Source organism: Chrysemys picta, chromosome 14 (genome assembly GCF_011386835.1).
Source record: "Chrysemys picta bellii isolate R12L10 chromosome 14, ASM1138683v2, whole genome shotgun sequence".
NCBI classification, from domain to species: domain Eukaryota; kingdom Metazoa; phylum Chordata; order Testudines; family Emydidae; genus Chrysemys; species Chrysemys picta.
This window is the reverse complement of record NC_088804.1, coordinates 29,752,108-29,774,427: the sequence shown is the minus strand read 5'-3', so window position 1 is coordinate 29,774,427 and position 22,320 is coordinate 29,752,108.

Genomic DNA, 22,320 nt, shown 5'->3' with positions numbered 1-22,320 from the left:
CCCCTGGCGGGCCGGGCCGATTTGTTTACCTGCCACGTCCGCAGGTCCGGCCGATTGCGGCTCCCACTGCCCGCGGTTTGCTGCTCCATGCCAATGGGGAGGCCAGTACGTCCCTCAGCCTGTGCTGTAACCACTGGACCGCTGGGCTATGCTTGCAGCAAAATCTTGAAGACTTCTTATCATTGCATGCATAAAAATATTGAACTTTTTTTTTTTTGCTCAGAACAGTTTTCCTATTCTTTGTAAACATTGCCTTAAAGAGACACAGTCAACTTAAAAGTCACTTTTCTTCCTAGAAATGTTGGGAGGGATTCTCTGTTGATCTGATTGCATAAAAGACCAGTTAGAACCCAGATTTGGCTGGCGAGTATTCCTTTGATGTAGGGTATGGGCAAGGCATCTTAAACAACAAAAAACTGCAGAGTCTAAGAAGTGTGATGAGGTGAGTCTAAAGACAACTCTGGGGAGTCCAGGTAGAGCTGCTGCCCATATGCACTGGGGACAGGCATTATCCTTTCATTTATATATATAAAAAAAGAATAAGATAGTCAGTGTAGTGCTTATTGTTTCTGGTACCACCCAGGTCAGTCCCCCTTCTGGATGGTCACCAATCTGAAGTAAGTAAACCCAAATGATGGATCCCAAGTGCTTCTAAGCCAGATGGTCTGGGCTGAGTCTAGCCACTATTCCTAGCTCTAGGTCTCTAGGGCACACTCCCAGAGTCAGACCTCTTCTCCTGTTGCTCTTTGTTGGGATGGGGGACTCTGCAGTCCAGCCATCAAATACTCTGGAATCAACCAGTTCATTAGACCTCCCAAGATCTCCAGTTTGCTCACACATGTACCTTCAGTGCTCCACCTAGCTGTGGGCACTCTGGCTTCTAATTGAACCCCACAGGGGACAACCTGGCAGTTGAGCAAGGAATTCAGGTTTAGTATAGGAATTACTTAACCAGTCTTAAAGAAGCATTGGAGAGTTACAGATCTTAATGGGCTTAAATTGCAGCAAGGGAAGTTTAGGTGGACATTAGGAAAAACTTCCTAACTGTCAGAGTGGTTAAGCACTGGGATAAATTGCCTAGCAAGGTTGTGGAATCTCCATCACTGGAGATTTTTAAGAGCAGGTTAGACAAACATCTGTCAGGGTCTAGATCAGTGGTTTTCAAACTTTTTTTCTGGGGACCCAGTTGAAGAAAATTGTTGGTGCCTGTGACCCAATGGAGCTGGGGATGAGGGATTTGGGGTGTCGGAGGGGCAGGGGTGGCAGCAACTGGCACCCTAGGAGAACCATGCAATTGGTGCCCCCCACCCCCAAGGGCAGATCTAGGCTGAGGTTTTTGGTAAACTGGGAAACATTTTGCCCCTTTTCCTTTTAATGTTTTTAAGCCTTTAAAAAAAACAACAGAGGCTTAATTATTCGATTTGTCCGTCCATCTGACCAATGTTTCTAAGATCAGATAAAATGGAGACACGAAATTTTCAGAATAGATTTGTACAGAACAGCTAGATGATATTGAAGGGGAGGGATAGCTCAGTGGTTTGAGCATTGGCCTCCTAAACCCAGGGTTGTGAGTTCAATCCTTGAAGGGGCCACTTGGGGATCTGGGGCAAAATCAGTACTTGGTCCCGCTAGTGAGGGCAGTGGGATAGACTCAATGACCTTTCAAGGTCCCTTCCAGCTCTAGGAGATGGGATATCTCCATTTATTATTATATTTCAGTCCGATTTCAAATAAAAATACATTAAAGTGTTAATTATAATGATTATTACCAATCCAAAATCATCCATTATGCTATCCTGCTTTAACTGCCATTACCACCACATCCAATATAGAAAGAAATAAGAAAACTCTTCAATGAACTTTAACCTGTATTTACAAAACACTCCAAATAAAAAACACTCTGTGCTCTTAAAACATGACTTTTCTTGCTTTAAGTTTTGAAAATTCAGTCACTAATTCTTTTAGATCCAGCTATTTCATGCTCTATTGACATTGTGGCAAGTCCAACAAGTCTCTCTTGCACCATTGTTGAACGCAGATATGTTTTTATCATTTTTAAATTTGAGAAGCTACGTTCCCCACTAGCTACAGAAACCGGCAAAGTTAAAAGAATGTGTAAAGCTATAAAAATGTTTGGAAAACTGTCTGTGAGTTTATTTTCACAAACAAACTTCAGTACTTCTTCAGGAGTGGAATATTTCTTAAGTCATCTTGAAAAAGCCTGAAGCTCACTACACAAATCTGTAGCATCAATGTCATTTCAATTTTCATGAGTCAATGTCGACTCCAGTTTTATACAAAATTCTCTTATCTGTTTTGCTGTTTTCTTTTGCAAGCTGTGGATATCATATAGAAAGCCAAATACTGACTCTAGCTGTTGCATCTGTTGAAATCTTTCACCCACCGAGTGAATAGCAGTATCAAGGACTGTGAAATAGAAATTCACTTTGAACCTTTGTTTTGGGTTCTGAATGGGTGTGTCTCATCCTTCATATGAAAACTGCTGTTTCTTTTGCCAAATGCGAACTGGCTCTGGTTCAAATTCTGTCGGAAAGTCTATTTGTTCAGCAAGCTCGAGAGAATCTACCAGTGTTCTTTCGAACCCTTCATCACTTCTGAATTCCTCCAGAATATTTTTAGTTTCCTGCAGTTTTTGAATAACAGAATGTATGTTCAGGTTCTTTTCCTGAAGCTGAGGTTAATCTTGAAAAGGATATTATCCCACAAAATGAGTGAAGTCACAAATTTGAACTTGGAAAGGCCATTTGCAAGAGCTTCTGCATCTGAACATGCCATATTGCCAGAAGATTCAGTAAAGGTAGTATCATCAGAAATTTCAATTAGGGCATCATAAATGTTTCCAAGTTCATAGCGAAGAGGCTTCAAAGCATCAATGTGACTCTCCCATCTTGTCTGACTAAGTTGTTTCACAGTTAGAGATTCACATGGCGAGTCAGAATCTCCCAACGCCATGTTGAGCCTGAGAAAAACATGTTGCACCAGGTAAAAGAATCTGCTTCCCTCCAAACAGCATCTAGCAGCATAATTGACAACCAAATTCAGAGATTTCTCACTGCAAGAAACAAAAAAGGCCCTAAGATTTATTTCCATCATTCCCTTTGCACACCATTGTCTTTACCCTTCATATTATTCCCATTATCATAGCCTTGTCCACGTAAGTTTTCAACAGATAATGACATTGTTTCAAGCTATTGTAGAATAGTTTCAGTCATAAATGCTCCTGTCATCTCCTTCAGTGGTACGAACCCCCAAAATGTTCCTTTATGAGCACTTCAATATTAACTTCATCTGCAGACTTTTCCATATGCACAAAACGAGTGATCATCATCATTTGTTCAACATGACTCACATCTGGTGTGCAGTCCAGTATTATTGAAAAGTATTTTGCAGAATGGGCAGCTTCTACAATTTCCTTTTTAATGGCATTTGCTAGGATTTGAATCAGTTTATTCTGCATATTTTCCCCTAAGTAATGCACATGTGTTTCATGATCAGTTATTTTACATAGATGCTCCTTCATGGTTGGATCAAACAAAGCTCGGTATTCACCAAATTTGAAAAAGTTTCCATTACCTGAAGTGTATAATTTTTCATTTCTACCGTGGCTGTGGAATGCTACTTTTTGCCCACCAAGAACTCTCACTAAAGCAATCAGATGCTCTAATATTGATTGCCAATATTCTTCTTTTTCCTTGATCACATGTACATTTTCTTCATCGATAGTTTTTCCTGTTTTCAATCGTAATTCAAGTTCTTTCCAATTTTGAAAACATTCCAAATGTTCTGTACTTCTTTCATCTGAAGAGAGAATTGAAGATATGTTTTTCCAGTTCTTTGAAACATTTTCAGTAAGTGATGTACCAATTGCTTGATTTCTAAACAACTTGCAGCAAAAGCAAAACAGATTCCTTCGACACTGAATATTGTAACCAGTTTTGATGAATTTCTTCCCCATTAATGAGTTTCCTCTTGTAATACTGAGCAGAGAATTTTCTTTTATTTCCATCCTTAGGGAAAGGACATTCATGAACTTGGGGTCCATGTTCCACAAGTATTTGCCGCACTCTGTCATCACATCTGGGCCATGAAGCTGGGTCCCCAAACTGTAACTTGTTTGTAACTACCTCTTCCTTTCCTCCTTCTATTTCATTTTCTTCAATTTCTGCATGAATAAATTTTCTCCACTTCCATATCAGTCTGATGCTGTGAGCTGCCTTCATCTAGAAGTAAGTTTCCATCATCTTGAGTTTCCAAACTGCTTTTTTGTGGATGTGAGCTATCCTCTTCTCAAAGTAATATACCTTTATCTTGATGTTCCAAACTGCTTCCATGCAGATATGAGCTAACCTCCTCTCCAAGTAAAATTCCTTCATCTGGATGCTGTGAACTGCTTCCATCTTTATTTGGATTAAAGAGAAGATATTTCGGGAAGGATGCCTGCTGTTTTTCTTGGTCCTTTTCCTTCTCAGCCTTTCGTTTACAATACTCAGCTCCGGAGGGTTTTCTTTTTCTTCTTTCTGCCCTGGAGCATTTGAATATTGTTGTGTACTGTTCTCCTGACTGCAAGCATTATAGGGTTAAGGATGGCTGACACCCCACATGGTTGGCAATTTAAACCACATTGCAGCCATCCCAACATGTCTTTTCACTGCTTAAAGGTTCAATGGTTAGTAACATACACTCACTTACCTATTAAAACAGTTAGTTACAGCATTTACATGGAAACAAAATGAACTTTTTCGACTTTATAACCCGACACTGGTTGTTTGGAAAGTAATCCCCTTCCTCATGGCTACCCACTCGGAGTGTGACATTATCACTTTCATAGTCTATTAAGTGTTAATGCTGTTATTTTTCTGTTATGGGCCTTATTTATTATATGTGAACCAGTTATAACAAAGAATAATTCATAATTATACAGCTCGATAATAATGCTAAGGTTTAATAACGCTTAAAGATACTCACATTTTGGATTATAATGTTGAAAGACATTATTCTTTATTCTTTGGCACCAAGAAACACAATTTTCCACAGTATTCGCTCGATCCTTAACCATCTATCTGTGACGTGTGTTAAAATGACCATTTGACATGTATCAACTCGCGATATCTCTGCTCTACATGAATTTCCGGCTATGCGACTTTGATGTATAGTCGAGTTAGGTGTCACTAGCATTGCAACTCTTGCCACTGGTGGATGTGTTTCATCGTGGCTGAGTTATTGTGGAATGAGTCATCTTCATCCTACGTCGCAAATTGAAAAAAAAAATCGCTAAAATATTATTTATTTTTGCAGTAAATAAAAGATTTCACATATTAATAAATTCTCAGAAATGTAGAGAAATGAATTATAATTCATATTCCCTTTGTACGGGAATTGAAATAATGACATATTCCTTGTTTTATTTGTATGTTTTTCATTTTTTTTTCATTTAAAAAAAAATGATTTGTTTCCTCGAATTTGGCGCCCCATTTAACTTGGCAAACTAGGCAACCACCTAGTTCGCCTATATGAACGGGCCACCCCAGGGAGGGGCTCAGGGCTGGGGCAGAGGGTTGGGAGTGCAGGGGTGAGGGCTGTAGGGTGGGGCTGGGAATGAGGGGTTCAGGGTGCAGGAGGAGGCTCTGGGCTGGGACAGTGGGTTGGGGTGCAGGAGGGGGTCTGGGCTCTGGGCTGGGAGTGCAGGGTCTGGGGTGGAGCCAGGGATGAGGCGTTTGGGTGCAGGAAGGGGTTCCAGGTTTGCGGGGGCTCAGGGCTGAGGCAGGGATTTGGGGCGCGGGATTGGGACACGGACTTACCTCCAGCAGCTCCCGGTCAGCAGCACAGCTGGGATGCAGAGGCAGGCTTCCTGCCTGTCCTGGCACCGCAGACCATGCTGGGCCCCAGAAGCAGCCAGCAGCAGGTCCGGCTCCTAGGCAGAGGCATGCAAGCGACTTCACGCGACAAGCCTGCCTTAGCTGGGCAGCACCGCTGATGGGACTTAATGTCCCGGTTGGCGGCACAGACCAGAGTGACCCAGAGCCTAACATGCCGTGACCCAGTTCTGGGTCATGACGCGAAGTTTGAAAAACGCTGGTCTAGATAATACTTAGTCAGTCCTGCCATGAGTGCAGGGGACTGGACTAGATGACCTTTTGAGGTCTCTTACATTCCTATCATTCTATGATCTTGCGGAACAACAAAAGTTCGAAGACACGCCCCTTCCCCAAGTCAGATGTCTTGTCGGCATTTCAGACTTCCTGCCTTCTGTCGCAAGCAATGTCTTCTTGAATATGGATGGATGCTGGCTTTATATCATCCAGGAAAGCTCCTCTGCTAGAGGTATTTTCCATCAGACAGAACCAATGCAACACAGAACCTCCCCCATGTGACAGACAAGTTTTCCTCAGTTTTGAACCAAATCTCAGCAATAAGAGTCAGGCTCTGGGTGATGAACACTCCAGCAGCCATGAAATCTTATTGTGTTACCCTCATCATCCCCATCCTTTGGCCCTGCATTTGTCAGCTCATCCTGTTGTTCTTGCCTTAATTTAGGGCCCAATCCTGTGAACATTTAGAACCTGTAATAACCATTACACTATGCCTGGTAGTAAGTGTTCACATGATCAGGCCATTAGATTCCAAAGTGTTCTCAGAAGGGATTGTAGGTTTTGTAGAGCTCTGTGGTGTTTAACATAAAAACAAAAATTAATGCTAAGAAGCTCTTTTTGGCTAAATGTTTTGTGTTGGGAGGGGGAGGAAGGGGAGGAGGAACTTAATTTCCAGGTGAAAAGTTATTTCGTTTCACTGTTTCTTTTCTTTTTCGTGAAACTGACAAAAAAGGCAAAATGCCTTATGTCTGCCTTTCAGGCACAGATCTAAGGGTTTAGACATTAACTAGAAAATGTGATTTGGGAAATCAGCTTTATAGACTTAGTTAACTGAAAACAATATTTTTTTTCCTTTAATTGAAGAATATGTTTGAGTTAAGTTGATAAAAACCAGGACTGGTGACAAGGTGATTTAATGCAACTCCTGCTAACAACTTGCAGACATTATGAGTAAGCCAGAATGATATTGCTGGAGGCATTCTGGAGTCAGGCTAGAGTGATAACTACAGTACAGCGTAGCACCTTTTTGACAGCTATTTTATTCTTGGATACAATTGATTACAGCGAGCTTGATTTAGTATGTATTTCATTTCAGTTTTTTTCAGATATTTTCAATTTAATCCCCTATATTTTCTTCTAATTTGAAGAGCAAACCTTAAAACTGAGAAGCGAAAACTCTTGAACTATGTGTGGGAAGGCACTATATAAGATTCCCCATACTTCTGTGCCATTGCACCTTATTTCTGACCTGCACCTCGCTCACATACAATCCAGACTCAAATTTTGTGCACCTTGCCCATCATGGGATCTTAGTACAGGTTTCATATTATAGCAACTGGTTGTCTAATAGGGAAAAATATGGACTGGGATCAGATCAGTAAATTCATTTGTAAGTGTGGCTTAATTAAGATTTGAACTTGGCACCCTAAAGTAAAAAAATCTACCAACCTACCTTTGCTGTATAGCCTCCTCTATTTTATATCTGTAATATGTATATTACATTTTAACTACTCAAGCCATTTCAGTTATATTCATTACCTCCATACCACCCAAGAATCCCCCCTATAGGGAATTTCAGCCTGACTAGGTCTGCCAGCTTTATTCTGTACCTCTGAAGAGGCAACATAGGGCCTTACCAAAAATGGAGAATTGGGTCCAGGTTCTATAGAACAATGAAAATACTCTGTGAGCAATTCATTCACAAATAAAGTTACAGGCGTACAGTTATTCATTATTTTCTTTCTACTTACCGTTACACTCTATTAGGTTTTAAAGTTACGGAATATATCCATATCCAAGAGCTGCATGAAATGTATATAATTTTACATTTTTATACATAAACCTTTCATCCAGAATGATCCCCCAAGGGTTCTAAAACCTTTTTCATTGTTATGTAAGGGTCACAAGGTGATGCTGTTCCCCATAGTCTTCCACACTCTTTCATCTACACTGCAGCTGGGACAATGCTTCCCAGCTTGGATAAACAGATGTGTTAGCACTGATTGTGCTAGCATGCTAAAAATAGCTGTGTAAAAATAGCTGTGTAGGTGGAGGTAGCATAGGTGACAACATGGGCTATCTACGTGAGTACAAACCTGCCCAGACCCCCAGGTATGTACTTGGGAGTTAGCCTGATCTGCTGCCTGGTCTACCTGGGCTACACTGCTATTTTTTAGCATACTATCTCAAGTGCCGCTAGTGCATGACTCTATCTGAGCTGAAAATGTGATCCCAGCTGTAGTGTAGATACACCTTAAGTCTTAACTCTTGGGAAGACAGGCAGTCTTGTGTTTAGTTTTGGGCTATGCAAGGCTTTCTGAAGAGACAGCTTTGGGAGAGAGAGGTGTACAAGCAACTGGAGAGTTTGCTCCCTGATTCTGATTAGAGTCAGTTCTTAAAGCAGAGTTGTACCCTGGAACAGGCACTGGTGTTGGGCTGAGGTTCCCAAAAGAAGGGATTGCCCTGCATTCTGGTTGTCCATTTCATCTTAGGATTGATGTGTGTGTTTAAATAAAGTGAGTAAAGTGTAAATAAATATACTTTGAGTATAATTTAGACTCCATGCCCTGGAAAGCCAACCAGCAAGGCCCTGGATTTTTGCTACCACTCAACAGAGGTGTCTGACATGCTGGTGTCAGAAAAAGTTGCAACACGGTTTAACAGTCTCTTTAGGATTCTTAAAACTATAGTCATCAGCTACCTCTGTACTGAAAAACAACATTTTTTTTAAATCAGTGTACAGAAATAGTACACCTATCTTCAGTTCAAGTAGTGAAGGATAATTTAAGTAAATGAAACCAGAGGGGGAATTTTAGGTCCCCTCAGAATATTATTCAAATTGAAATTTGGCTAGGACAAGATAACCACTTTATCGTTGTGGGCAGTTCCCTGAGGACATTTAGTGACTATAAGTGGACAGGATCTCAGCTGTCAGTCTTACCTAAAAGATAGCACCTCCATTGGCATTGTGGCTCCTAGCTTCGTGTATTGCACCAATAGCTGAACTTTTTAGAGTTAACTCTCCAAATGTTGCCTCAGGGCTTATCCATGGGCACACCTTGGTTTTCCATTTGTGCTGATATTTGTATGTACAGGAAAAAGTCCCAACTCTGCTTTGAACTGCAGAGTCTTTCTAAAGGTTTTAGGAAAGCTTTATATATATACATTATAGAATCAAATGCATGAGATGTGACAGTTGTATGGCACGAAAAAAATTAAAAGAAAGAAGAAGAAATGGCTCCTTACTTGTATTCTTGACTTAGCCATTCAAGCATTTTAACTGGCAGACTCCCTCTAATCCCCTGACAGCACCTGGAGGGTGCCAGTAGAACACCAAAGGGATGGTGGGAAAATATGACATGTGACACTGGGGCAAGATCTGAACTCAGACAAATGAAATCTGTCAGCCAGCTCCTCAAAGACTGCCACAGTTCTTATCACTGCTTGGTTGAGCTGGCTTGATACATAGACTTATTGTATTATTCAGTTGGTTTGATTTTCCTTTTTATGACAACCCTACCCTGGAGACCATCCATCTCTTTGCAATCTTGGAGAACGACTATAACTGAATGATATTTCAATATAATTTATAACCCTACACTGTAAACAAAAGTAAGGGTTGTTTCTAACCACTGTAAGGAATGCTAATGGCTGAACTTGGACACTTTTTTTAAATTTTAGCCAAAAAAATGCTCTTGAATTTGAGGATCCTGTATGCCTTGATTTCAGAAAACGTAAGGAAAAAATAAATGAAAAAAGGAGAAATGTTCCAGAATGTGGCCAAGCAGTTAACGATGCATCTGAAATTATTACTACAGCTGCAACCAATTATTTGCCAATGATTTAAACAGTGGTTATCATTACCAGAATTTTGGATAATGTCCTAGTATGAAGAGCTTAACAGTGAGAAGTTGAGCTCAGGTGAACATCTGAATCTGAAAGCCATCCAAGGCTCTAGTAGATAACTTGGATCCTAAAATTCATGCTTTACTTTAAATAAAAGTTTGAATGAAGTAAAGGTATACAACAAAAGAAAGGCAAAGAAAGAAATGGGATGAAATATTGCTTCACTGCTAATAATGGAAGGAGTGTCTAGCTGTGCATGGTTGTTATTTGCACCAGTGCTAAGGAGGTATAAATGGCGGCCATTCTGACTGATTAGTGTTTTCCACTCTGCACTGGTGTCAGTGACTACCCAATGATCAGTGCAATGGTGAATCAAGCTCTCGGTCTCCAGTTGTCATTCCTTTTAATCTAGTTAGAGGGTAAGGGAAATTGTGGACAAGATACTCTAATGGTTTGATTTTCAGTGAGTTTAGGTCACTCTAGCTCCATTTTCTTCACCAGAACCATGGAAATCTAGATTAGTTGATGATCTGGATTGTCTACATTTTGTATTTCTGCTCTGTACTTTCTTCTTAATCAGTATTTTTGTTTGTTGTGTGTGTGTGTGGGGGGGATGACAGGGTGGAACACAGGGAAATTTTGCAAATAATGTCAACATTAAACAGAGAATAATGATCATTGTACCATCACCAGTAAACAGATCTTGAGAGAGTAACTAAAGAAGTCTAATTAAATTAGTACTTCCTATGGTTAACAGTTGCTTGCTGCAAATCAGTTTCCATTGTTTCAAATAAACGGAGTGTAAAGTACATAAAAAAATAAGAGGGCAGAGGTCTAAGATAGGGAACAGTACTGTATTGCTTTGGATAGGGAAATAACTCTTTATCCCTTAAAATAGGCACTGACATGAAGGGGGAAAAATGGATCCAAACCAATCCTGTCCAAATTTTGAGGTATTTCAGACCAAGTGACAAGTTTTACAAGCCATGCATCTCTTTAGTATGTTCTGACCCTGGACACCAAAACCCTAATACTTACAGCTGTGGGGAAGTTGGAGTCCCTGGTGAGAATTTTCTTAAGGGAGATGAAGAGAAATGAAGGAAAAGATGACATATTTTAGTCTGTTTCAAACCAGGACCACACGTTAATTCATCTTTTCTGCTGGTTCATTTAGAATTCTGCAAAAGCGGAGTGGTCGATAGAATATTCAGCATATACAGATGTTCTACATTTGCTCCATCCTAAGGAAGAATGATTAAATAAGAAAAGGTGAAAAAATAAAACCTTCTTTCTTTTCATTTTACCTGGGCATTTTGACACCTCTCTGAGAAGATATTAGAGTTTCCCCAGGGAAGCCATTCTACCTCACGTTGAGAAACACTGTACTAAGATAAGAACAAGGTCCTGATGGGATGCTCCACTGAATATTCCTTCATTATATCAGCCTGTAATTTTAAATAAGCTTCAGAACATCTAGTATGTGGCACCATGCATCGCACTGCTGCTGGTCTTTATGGGGGTGATAAAACCAGCAGATTCAGTCCAGTTTAGCTCAACGATGCAAGGGTGATGATAGGGCAAAGAAGACCATCCTTCCCCTTGCAATTCTGAGTAAAAGCAGCAGAAATATCATACCTTGTATCTCCTGAATGCCAGGATATTCATTCAGCAGTGGGATTAGAAAATGAATGGGGGCACGGTAGGAATAGAGTGGCATCATTGTCATGCTCGGAGACTGCATGTTAGAAGGTGTAGCACTTGCCATTCTGGTGCCCATTCCCTCGTGGCATTGTACGGAATGCCTCCTGTTGATACAGCTGGTGCTATGCCCTCTATACATACACACCTCTATTACAGCAATGGTTTGAAAAGCAAGAGGCTAGCCCTAAGGAGCAGGACTGTGTGAATAACTAATGGTTTGGTTTGGCAACAAAACTGAAAAATAAAATTGTTCTGGGTCAAAAGGTAGCATTGTGTTTTATTTGAAGGATTAACTTTAAAAAGTGGAAGCACAATTCTAAATGGAAAGTAATTTCAAATAAAACTCCATGTTTCATTCTGAAAATGTGTAAACATTTTAACTTCTTGGGCATTTCTTTCAGCTTAAAAACTTGATTGAATTGAACCACACTCCTCCAGCATTTAAAGGGTGAGTCTGGACAAGGGGAGGGAGGGTGAGCAGTAAAGTTAGTTCATTTGGTTACTAAAGAGATGTTTCCTGGATGAAGCACTGCTGCTAGCTACATATTATCTGATGGCTGTATCCATCCATCAAGCAACACAATCCTCAAATCCTTTGTTGTCCTGAAGAGCAACAGCAGAGGGGGGCAAGAGGGAAGTGACCAAATGATATATGCATTTGCTGCTAGTAAAGCAGCCTCACATTAAAAGTATGGAACAAACTGGCTAACGTGCCTGTCATAAACTGCATCAATACTACTAGTCTGGGATGGCTGACAACCACAATTATTTTCATTGTGCCACATAGTGGAGAATTTCTTCCTAAAGCAGACCAAAGATAACCCCAGAACAGTCAGCACCCAAAACTCGGCTCAGAGGCTGCTGTAAGAGAACCTGCCCACACATTTATGATTCAACAGTATGTTTACAGAAAGGCTAAGGTGTAAAAAGTTCTATATTTATGTAACAGAAAAAAAGATCATTAGCGGCAAAGGTCACCTTTCTGATCTGTTATACTAGAGCAAATATGGAATGACTGCACTGACTTTAACAGTCACTTGATAGTCACTCCAGAGCAATTGTGATCAGACGGTTAAATGTAAAAACTAGGTTGGACCTCAGTGGGGCCAGGATTTCAGCCAGAGCCCGCCCCATAGTTTTTTAGTGTTTGAAAATAAATACATTTTTCTTAAGAAACTCTTTATAACAATAGTAGTTATACAATGGCATTAGTTCTGTTGCTGTTTTCTTCTGGCATGCAGTTGGCAATTGATTTGATCAGAATTGGGACCAATATCACTATATAAGTAATCATTGTCTAGTGGGAAGATTTTCAGTTGCTAAGCCTAGCTTGTTCCTATAGCTATACTGAATGAGAGCCTGAAACATTATCTGCACTATCTTCTCCAAGGAGAACGGCTTCAAGTATCACCTGACTAACAGATCTGAGGAAGAGAGAGGCTGGTGGGATTGAATAGGCCAGTTCAACCCTACAAATAATATGCAACTGAAAAGAAGCATCCTTTGTGCCACCATCCTGCAAACTAACACCCAGAACCTGTAATGTACAGTGCACGGGTGGAGAGCAGGACCTGCCTGGAGCCCTTTGAACGTCAATGTGGCTCCTGACGGAGATACGTAAGAGGGAACTGGGGCATGCAGCATATTCTAAATAGTCAGATCGGGGTATTGTTTTTGTTTATTTTTTTTAAGTTGCGAGGTAGTAAATAATAATGAGAGTTCCTGCAACAACCCTATTTCTTTAGGACGGTGAGTTTGTCAATTAATCATTTATTTTTATGGCCTGTAGAATTAAGGCATTTGTCTCTTAGAGGAAGCAGCCCCTCTTCACAAAGAAGATTTTTAATAAAGTTATTTTTTTCATGTGAATTACTTAGTATTGTTACAATTCAATTTTAAAAGTTTCAAAATTGTTTTAAGATTAAAACAATGAACATAAGAACATAAGAACGGCCGTACTGGGTCAGACCAAAGCTCCATCTAGCCCAGTATCCTGTCTACCGACAGTGGCCAATGCCAGTTGCCCCAGAAGGAGTGAACCTAACAAGTAATAATCAAGTGATCTCTCTCCTGCCGTCCATCTCCACCTCTGACAAACAGAGGCTAGGGACACCATTCCTTACCCATCTTGGCTAATAGCCATTAATGGACTTAACCTCCATGAATTTATCCAGTTCTCTTTTAAACCCTGTTATAGTCCTAGCCTTCACAACCTCCTCAGGTAAGGAGTTCCACAATGCATGCATTCTTTCTGTTTAAATGTAATTTCTCCACTCCTTTGCCATCCCTCACCATGCTGATATTGACAGTGTAAGGGCCACATTCTGCTCCCTGTAATAATGTTGAGTAACACTCAACAAGTGGAGCCATTGACTTCAAGGGAGCCTTTCATGGCGTAAGACGTTGCTCTGTGAATAAAGGTATTAGCATCTGATCCAAAACGAGAGGGAGATTTGGGATTAAATAAGAAAAAGAACAATCAAAATCTAAACAAAACAGAGGATTTTCCTTAGTCTTCTATCATTCTGAGGCGTTATGGGTAAGTAGTGAGGAGCTTGAGGATAAGAGGAGTGGAAAAGTTATTCAATTAATTTTGTTATACCAGAAATTCTATAGTTTGCCTTAAAACTGGATTTCTATCTTCAAAAGGGATATAAGGTGTGTCTAATTTCCTTCTTTCCTTTCCAAACATTCATCTACATTTGAATCAACTATATGATGACAAGGGATTTGACCCTTAATCACTTAATTTGACAATTAATGATAGATTATTTCTTGTTTGCTTGTAGAAATGATACAGGAATATATATTTGGTCTTGTTTTTTTGGAAGAATTCTGAAGCATTATCACATCTGTGCCTGAATTTGTTGAGGAGTTCACTCCCTATCACACATGACACCCAGTTCAGTTCATACACATTGTAACCCCTTGATATTTCATTGCTCCTTGGAAAGCCATAGAAAAGCAGGCTTCAGAACTCATTTTTATTTAAAGAAATAGACTGTACTGTACATTTGTCAGCTAAACCATATGAGTTAAAGAACTTATGTATCCCAATGGTTTAAAAATTTAATTCTCAATCACATAAGAAGAACACACCATTATTTGGCAGGCATACATATGCACTCAATGGGAACAAACATGTTTTTATTAGACATTTTTCAAGGTTTTACTTGGAGAAAAAAACACAAGTCCAAATATGCTTCATTTTTCCTTTACTTGCAGCCTTACATGTTACAGCAAAAGTAAACGTGATTCATTCAGGTCAGTTATGGATTCAATGAAGGGTTTTAAAAATTTATTTTCTATCACAAATATGGCAGACTATTTCAGTGACTAATGTGACCCTTAAGTGGCATCACATAGTTGCAGAAAAGTTATGTTTTTCACCGTATTTTATTCTAGGAGTTGTGCAAGCCAACCTTTTGTTCCTTACCACCTTTTAGTGAAATTAGTTTTTCTGTCATGTACTCAGCAAGGGTGTCGTTTGGTGGCAATTCCCCCCACCCCACATCTAGGTTGCAACCCATTATGTCTTTCACTGCCCCTCCAACTTTGCAGGATATAATATAGTCACATATAAAGTTTTATCTCCTGCCACAACTTTGCCCCCCCCCACCAATTTCTCTGAAATGATCCCCCTCCTATTGAGTTCAGACTGAAATTCTACCAGCAGTTAAATCCAGACAGCCCCAGGTCAATGGGTAGGTGACTGGTGCAGCAGAAGTTTAACAGAGGTCAGAATTTGGTCCAATATTCATGAGTAAGTGCTCCTATGAAAATCTGAATACATAAAATGGTTGCATCACAATAGATATTCCTTATAATGGAGATGTGTGTCTAATGCAATAGAAACCCACTGCTGAGTAGAAGAAAAAATATCACTAATGCTATTATTGAGTTATCTATCAAAAATGTATCAATTTCCAAAGTGCTTTACAGAATTATAAACACTTTACACAGTGACCATTTCACTCACCACTGAAGTGCAGTTACCTCTGAGATGGAACACTGTAGACAGTAGAATAAAGCCAACAACTTACAAAATAGTTTAGAGACAGGGATCAAATAGAATGTTTTACTTTTATCCAATGAAAACAGGAGAACTTAATTGAATTTACTTGATATTTTTTCATAACCCTAGTGGAAACTGCCATGGTCAAAATTAGCCAGGACTCCAGTTTGACATCTGAATGAAAAGATGGCATCTCCAGCAGCATACCAAACGTAATACCATGCTGGGACATGGGTTTGATTCAGACTCCTCAAATAAAACGGTGCCACCTACTGACTCACCGACACCACTTCCGCAACTCAGAGTAACATACACAATGAGTAGTCTACTATTAAGGTCCCTCCTTTTCCTGATGATGAAACCTCTTTCTAAGCACATGCAACTGAGATGGTTTCTCCTGTTTCTTACATAGATGAGTTTCACAGTCAATCCAAACACAGCAGAGAAATGAGGACTGAAACATGGATGTATTTTAAGGGATAGACTGCAAAGTTTATTAACATAAACACAGGGGAGAGATGCAAGCCACTTATTACCCATACCCTCATATACAAGAAATTTAAGTGGTTCCAGGGTGGGGGTTTCAGGGCTCCTATCATAAACCCATAACTCTCCTCACAGCCTACCTCCCAGACCCCAGCAATCTACAGGGGGAAAGAGGATGCAGAGGGGTGAGATAGCCCACAAGGGCTACAAGGTCTGACTCTGGTCCATAAGCACAAGGCCCAGCAGCAAAACCCCAGGTCTTTTACCTCAGGGAACCATTCATTTTATCCTTTTCACTGCATGGGAGACTAGCCAGAGAAGCTGCCAGAAACAAGAATGGTCACACTCCTGCCCCCCAGCCTTTCATACCCCACCTTTCAGACACATGACATCCCCAGTCCCCTGTTCACATGCCAATAAACCTCAATTTAAGGTTGAGATGAGACAGACTACACAGTTGTAGAAAAGTCAACAGTTACCATTTGGGTTAAAAAACAATGGGCAAACTAATGCCACATACCCTCTTCAACAGGTGGGGGACAAGTAAACAGGACTGGAAGATTATATGTTTCATCCCCTCGCACTGACCTGAATTTGTCCCTTGACTGAAGACCATTAACAAAATAAAGAAGATATTCAAATACAGTAGATAATAACTAGAATAATAGAAAGGCTTATAAAGGCACACTGAGAAGGGATTAAAGTGGAGATTGTGTCTGAAAGGCAGGGTGTGAAGGTTAATTTGGTATGATGCAATGCAGTGAATGACTTGGTATGCTACAATGAGCAGTGGAAGTCAATATCATTTATCTTCTGTTAAGGGGGTGACTGTTTAAGGAGACAGTGTTCAAAAATGACAGTTTCAAGTCAAGTGATTCTCTCCCCTCCGAACTGTCTTTCTGGTAGAGGATAATGGGGGAATTCCTATCCCCAGGACATTTTTTATGGGAAGTCAGACCGTGGCCTTAAAAAGAAATTGAAGAGCCCAAGGAAGAAGTTATGGAGCTAACTGAGGAACTCTAACACAATAAATCTTCAGGGCAGGACAGTATTCATCCAAAGGAAACACGGTGTGAAATAATAGTGAAGTTGATAAGGTAAGCAATCCATCTTTAAAAAAAAAGGAGACAGAATCAAACCTGGTATAAACAGGCATGATGCAACTGAAGCCAGTGGAATCGCACCCATTCACACCAGAGCTGGATTTCATTCATCCTTGAGGAACAGCCTCTGAAAAATTACTAATATGGTGTTTGCCTTTACAAATGAAAGCAATGGAAATTCTGAAAGTTACCAACCCTTCTGAGGGTTGGATGATTTTATTACTTCAAGTAGTATGTGTCATTATATAGTTTAAAATCATGAAAGGCAGTGTTCATATGGATATGTGCAGATTAATCCCTGATCTGTGTTCAGACAACAATCCTCCTGCTCAATCTCCTCAGGCTATTGGCTGCTGCCCATTTACTGCCGTGTTTCTTTAGCTCATTGTTTCCATGCTTTCCTTGTTGAAGCTTTCTTTTTCCCTTTAAGGCCTTCAGGGGACATGACAGGTAAGATTACAAGTAGCCATCAGTAGCTGTGATTCTTTCCTAGCAACCATAATGGGAGAGAAATAAACAGCAGCATAGAACTGTCATGCACTGGTAGGTGGTACCACAATCTAGTGGCCCAATTAAAACCCTGAGAACATTCAAATCTCTTGCTTCATTGTGTTGACTAGTCAGCTGTGAGTGTCTGGAAGGAATCCTTTTCTTCATGTATAGCACTAAAGAGTGAGCAGGCTGCATTGCAGGTGCTTCTTACGTTCCTCTGAAGTATCTGTTATTAGATAACTCCAGGGTCAGGATTCTGCCCTCTATAAGACCAAAGGTCTGCTATGGAAGAGCTAATTCTTTCCAAATGAACAATTCAGTTTTAACCCCTTTCTAGGCAAGTTATTTTAAATTCCCAGAGAAAAATAATTTTATGTTGTGGTAGCAGCAATATTTTAAATATCCATAACTACATATTCTTTCCTATGCTATTCAGTACATAGGGGGTGAAATTCTGCCCACATTAAAATGATAGGAGTTTAGCTATTGACTTCAACGAGGCCAGGATTTCATTATCTATTGGGCCAGATTCTGCAACCCAGGAGGAGCCATCTTTATGCCCTCCCCATCCTGGGAGAGGTGCTGAAGCAACAAGGGGCCTAACTTAGGCCTGGGGTCCTCTGTACATTATGGCAGAAATCGCGGCAGTGCCCCTCACCTCTACATGCCCCTATCATTCCCAGTAGCAAGCCCTATTGCCAAGCTTGTAATGGGGTGTTTAAAAGACAGCCTTATAGTTGTCTTTTATAGTGCTTGCACCACAAGAATTCTCCCCAAGCCCCCAAACCAGGAATTGTAATGCCCCTACTGTGACCTTTACATTGGGTAAAAAGACAGCTAGAATGAGGGTGAGAATCTCACCCATAAATCCAGTTGATCCATGTCTATCAGTTAATCATACTATAAATGACACAAGCCCTGTGCCAAACGTTGCCGACCCCTGGTTTATATAAAACCCTTGGTTTTGTTACCTTTCTTATGTACTAATATGGTTACAAATTTAAAGTACAAAAGAAGACAATATACAAAGACTATTACTGAAATAGAAGTGTGTGGCATAGTTCAATAGTAATCCTATTAAGTAATTCTATTTGCTGAAGTAGTACAAGGCAAGGCAAGAACACGGTCATTTTTTAATACACATATCAAACAGTTATACAATAATTTAAATGCTGATGGATGTAATAGTTCTGTGATAGCTACTTTGTTTACCCATTTCAGTGTTTGATCCATTTTTTATTGTGACATGCTGTATAATGACATGGTCCATTAAAACATTTTTTAAAAGTAATGGGGGAGAATATTCTGTGTTCTAAAAGACTGCCAGCTGCTGGACATTCATGTGTAATAGGAAGGTAAATATTAAGAACATTTAAGCTATTGCAAAATACCTCAGAAGATTCAGGTACTTCTGGATGTAGGCATGTCTGCTGACCTAGTGGTAGGATTTGTGCTTTCCTCCCCCATGGCTAGATCCTGCTCCTATTGACTTAAATAGTACAGGATCATGCCCTACGCTACCACATCTTTGAAGGTGTAATATTTCTAACTCCTAGCAATGAGTAGTGAAGTTGTATGTTGAATCATGAAGTACAATGGTCTGAGTGAGTATACTTTTGCTATGACAGGGAGCATGCACACAGCTGGGAAATCCAACTTTACACAATAATTCAAGGTAAAGGTCTAATATAGCGTTCAATTGAACATTATGCTACAGTCTGTCCAAATATAGCCTGGAATGTGTCTTGGATACAACGCCTCTGAGAAATGCATGCTCCAGAATCCACTGCTATGCCCTGTAAAAGAACATGACATGTGCTTCCCAATCCATTGCACTGGTTCAGATCGTCCATGACTTCCTTCAAATCACACCGTAAAGTTGGTTGCTAGTGTCTTGGCTAGGGATAGAGTTCTCCAGTCTGTCACTGAGCACAAGGATTATGACTGTGTCTTGGCCCCTGCAGAGGGTTGCAACATGTGTAGACTCCTTGAGTCTTTTTTCCCCACTTGCACAATTGATATTCAAACCTACTTCATGTTATAAGTTGCAGTACCTTCTGGTAAAACACATACAATATGGGATTTACTGCTTCCACAGAATAATAAGAAATACAGTGATAGTAACCCCTCTGTTGTTAATCAATGACATTGTGAAGTTGGTAAGATGAAATATATTGAACATATTCACTTTGGCATCCATGGGAGTTTTGTCTGTGTAAAGACTAGTACTGAGTCCTGAAAAGAGTCAAACCTACAAGATTTAGTATCAATATATGCAATTTTTTTTTCACATAGTCATCTTTCCTTCAACAGCTTGTCTTCATTATTTTGGAATATGAATTTCTGTTCATTTGCATTTAAACAACCATTTTCTTTTGTATTAAAGACAATACTTAGTTATAATAGAAACTTCCACGTCAAAAGGCACTTGCACTAGCTGGGATAGAGGGCTTTCAGAGAGCTCCTGAATGTCTTGCTGTTCATCTTAAACAAACAAACAAAAAACACCAAGAGAAAGGTAGAACAGTGCTAAGGTAGAAGTCTAGAAAAAGAAGTTCCTTTGAACTTTTCAATGAGATGTTTCAACACCATAACAGTAGGTTACTCTCTGATATTAATGATCACGGTATGAAAAATTACATCACTGAAACCAATGGGACAAAACCTTTTTGACAACTTGGAAATTACATTTCTTTGGATGGCAAAGGTCAATTGCCCCTTCATGTTAAGTGCTTGTACATACTTAGTAAAGAGGGAGTTATAAGAAGTTGTTCTTCCTTGCAAAGCCTGCTAAAAGTTACTTCATTTTCCTAGTATTGGGCCAAATCTTGCTCCCAGTGAAGTCAATCACAAAACTCTCAGACTCCAATGGAAGCAGTATTGGACTCATTGTATCATTTTTATGACAAATTACATTCCAAGGCAAACCTTGCCAAATAAGACTATGCAAGGTGATTCTAATGCAGGGGTCGGCAACATTTGGCACGCGGCTCACCAGGGTAAGAACCCTAGAGGGCCAGGCCAGTTTATTTACCTGCTGACGCGGCAGGTTCGGCCAATCGCGGCCCCCACTCGCCGCGGTTCGCCGTCCCGGGCCAATGGGGGTGGCGGAAAGCCGCGGCCAGCACATCCCTCACCCGCGCCGCTTCCCACCGCCCCCGTTGGCCCGGAACGGTGAACCGCGGCCAGTGGGGGCCGCGATCAGCCGAACCTGCGGTGTCAGCGGGTAAACAAACTGACCCGGCCCGCTAGGGTGCTTACCTTGGCAAGCCGCGTGCCGAACGTTGCCGACCCCTGTTCTAATGCTTTATAAAAGACTATCCATCAAAGTAGATAGTGTGAGGCATAAGGGCACAGGGAGCGTACCATTGGAAAAAATAAGACATTCTGCATACAACTTTGAAAATAAATTACATTAATTTCCATAGGCACTAAATCAGGGCCCAATGTTAATAGTCACTGAACAATCACAAGGATATAGACCATCTTCTAAGGCGAGTCCTATAGCACATGCTTAATTTTATCTATGAGTAGTACCATTGAACTCATTCATTGTCATCATCATCATCATCATAGAATCTGATTTAGATTAAAGACTCAACTTTTCCATTCCATAATAAAATACTGAGGATTGTGTTGGCCTGGAAAGCAATGTTAGTAGGCCTGTCACCATTTCTGCAGAGTATGATGTGTCATGAAAAAGAAAATGTAAACAAGTCTTTGTGCAATTTGGCTGGAAGAGACGAGCTATAGTTGAATTATCCTTACTGTAAAAGTTTGCCAGGACTTCACCTTTTAATGTTTTGTGAAGCCACCAGAACAGTTAAGGAGTATTCATTCTTTATACAAAGCATCTTGGCATATAAAAGAATTAAAGATGAAATAATTTAAATAAATTGTCTCACTGAAATGACAGAATGTATTCCTTTACCTAGAGTCCTGAGAAACTCACAGAGACCCAGCTGAGAAATATGCTTTGTGATTCTTCTTTGGTGATATGTTTTTGTTTCAAATTCTGTTTTTAATTTAATTGACTTCTGTTCCTAGGATCTGAATTTATTTTGTGAAATGCAAGCTTAAGATCCTAGGAAATTCTCTCTATTGAAATCATATGTTAGGTGTTGAACATCCATAAAAAATGTGGGATTATAGGAACTAGGAGTTGAGCAGATATAAGGTTCTCCCTCCCCCCCCCCAAAAAAGTTAGTCATTTTTCAAAATATTTCTATGTTTGTTTGTTTGTTTGTTTTTTGAGCAGCTACAGAGCTCAAACTATTGATTTGATGAGGGCTGAAATGGTCTCCATTTGTCAAGTTTTACCCAAGATAGTGCATGGCAGCCACTAAATCTTTGGGGGGATCCAGACTGAGAATGGCATTTAAGAAAATGTACATATCTACAATGTGCATGTGCCAATGCAGAAAAAAAACAGTGAGAGGGTTTCTCTCAATTTATATGCTTTAAAGCCTGACTCTTATAAGTACTTTAAAATCCAAATGGTTAATCGGATTGCTTTAAAATTTCATGTGCCTCATGTGGAGTGTTAGTAATCCAAATTTGGGATCAC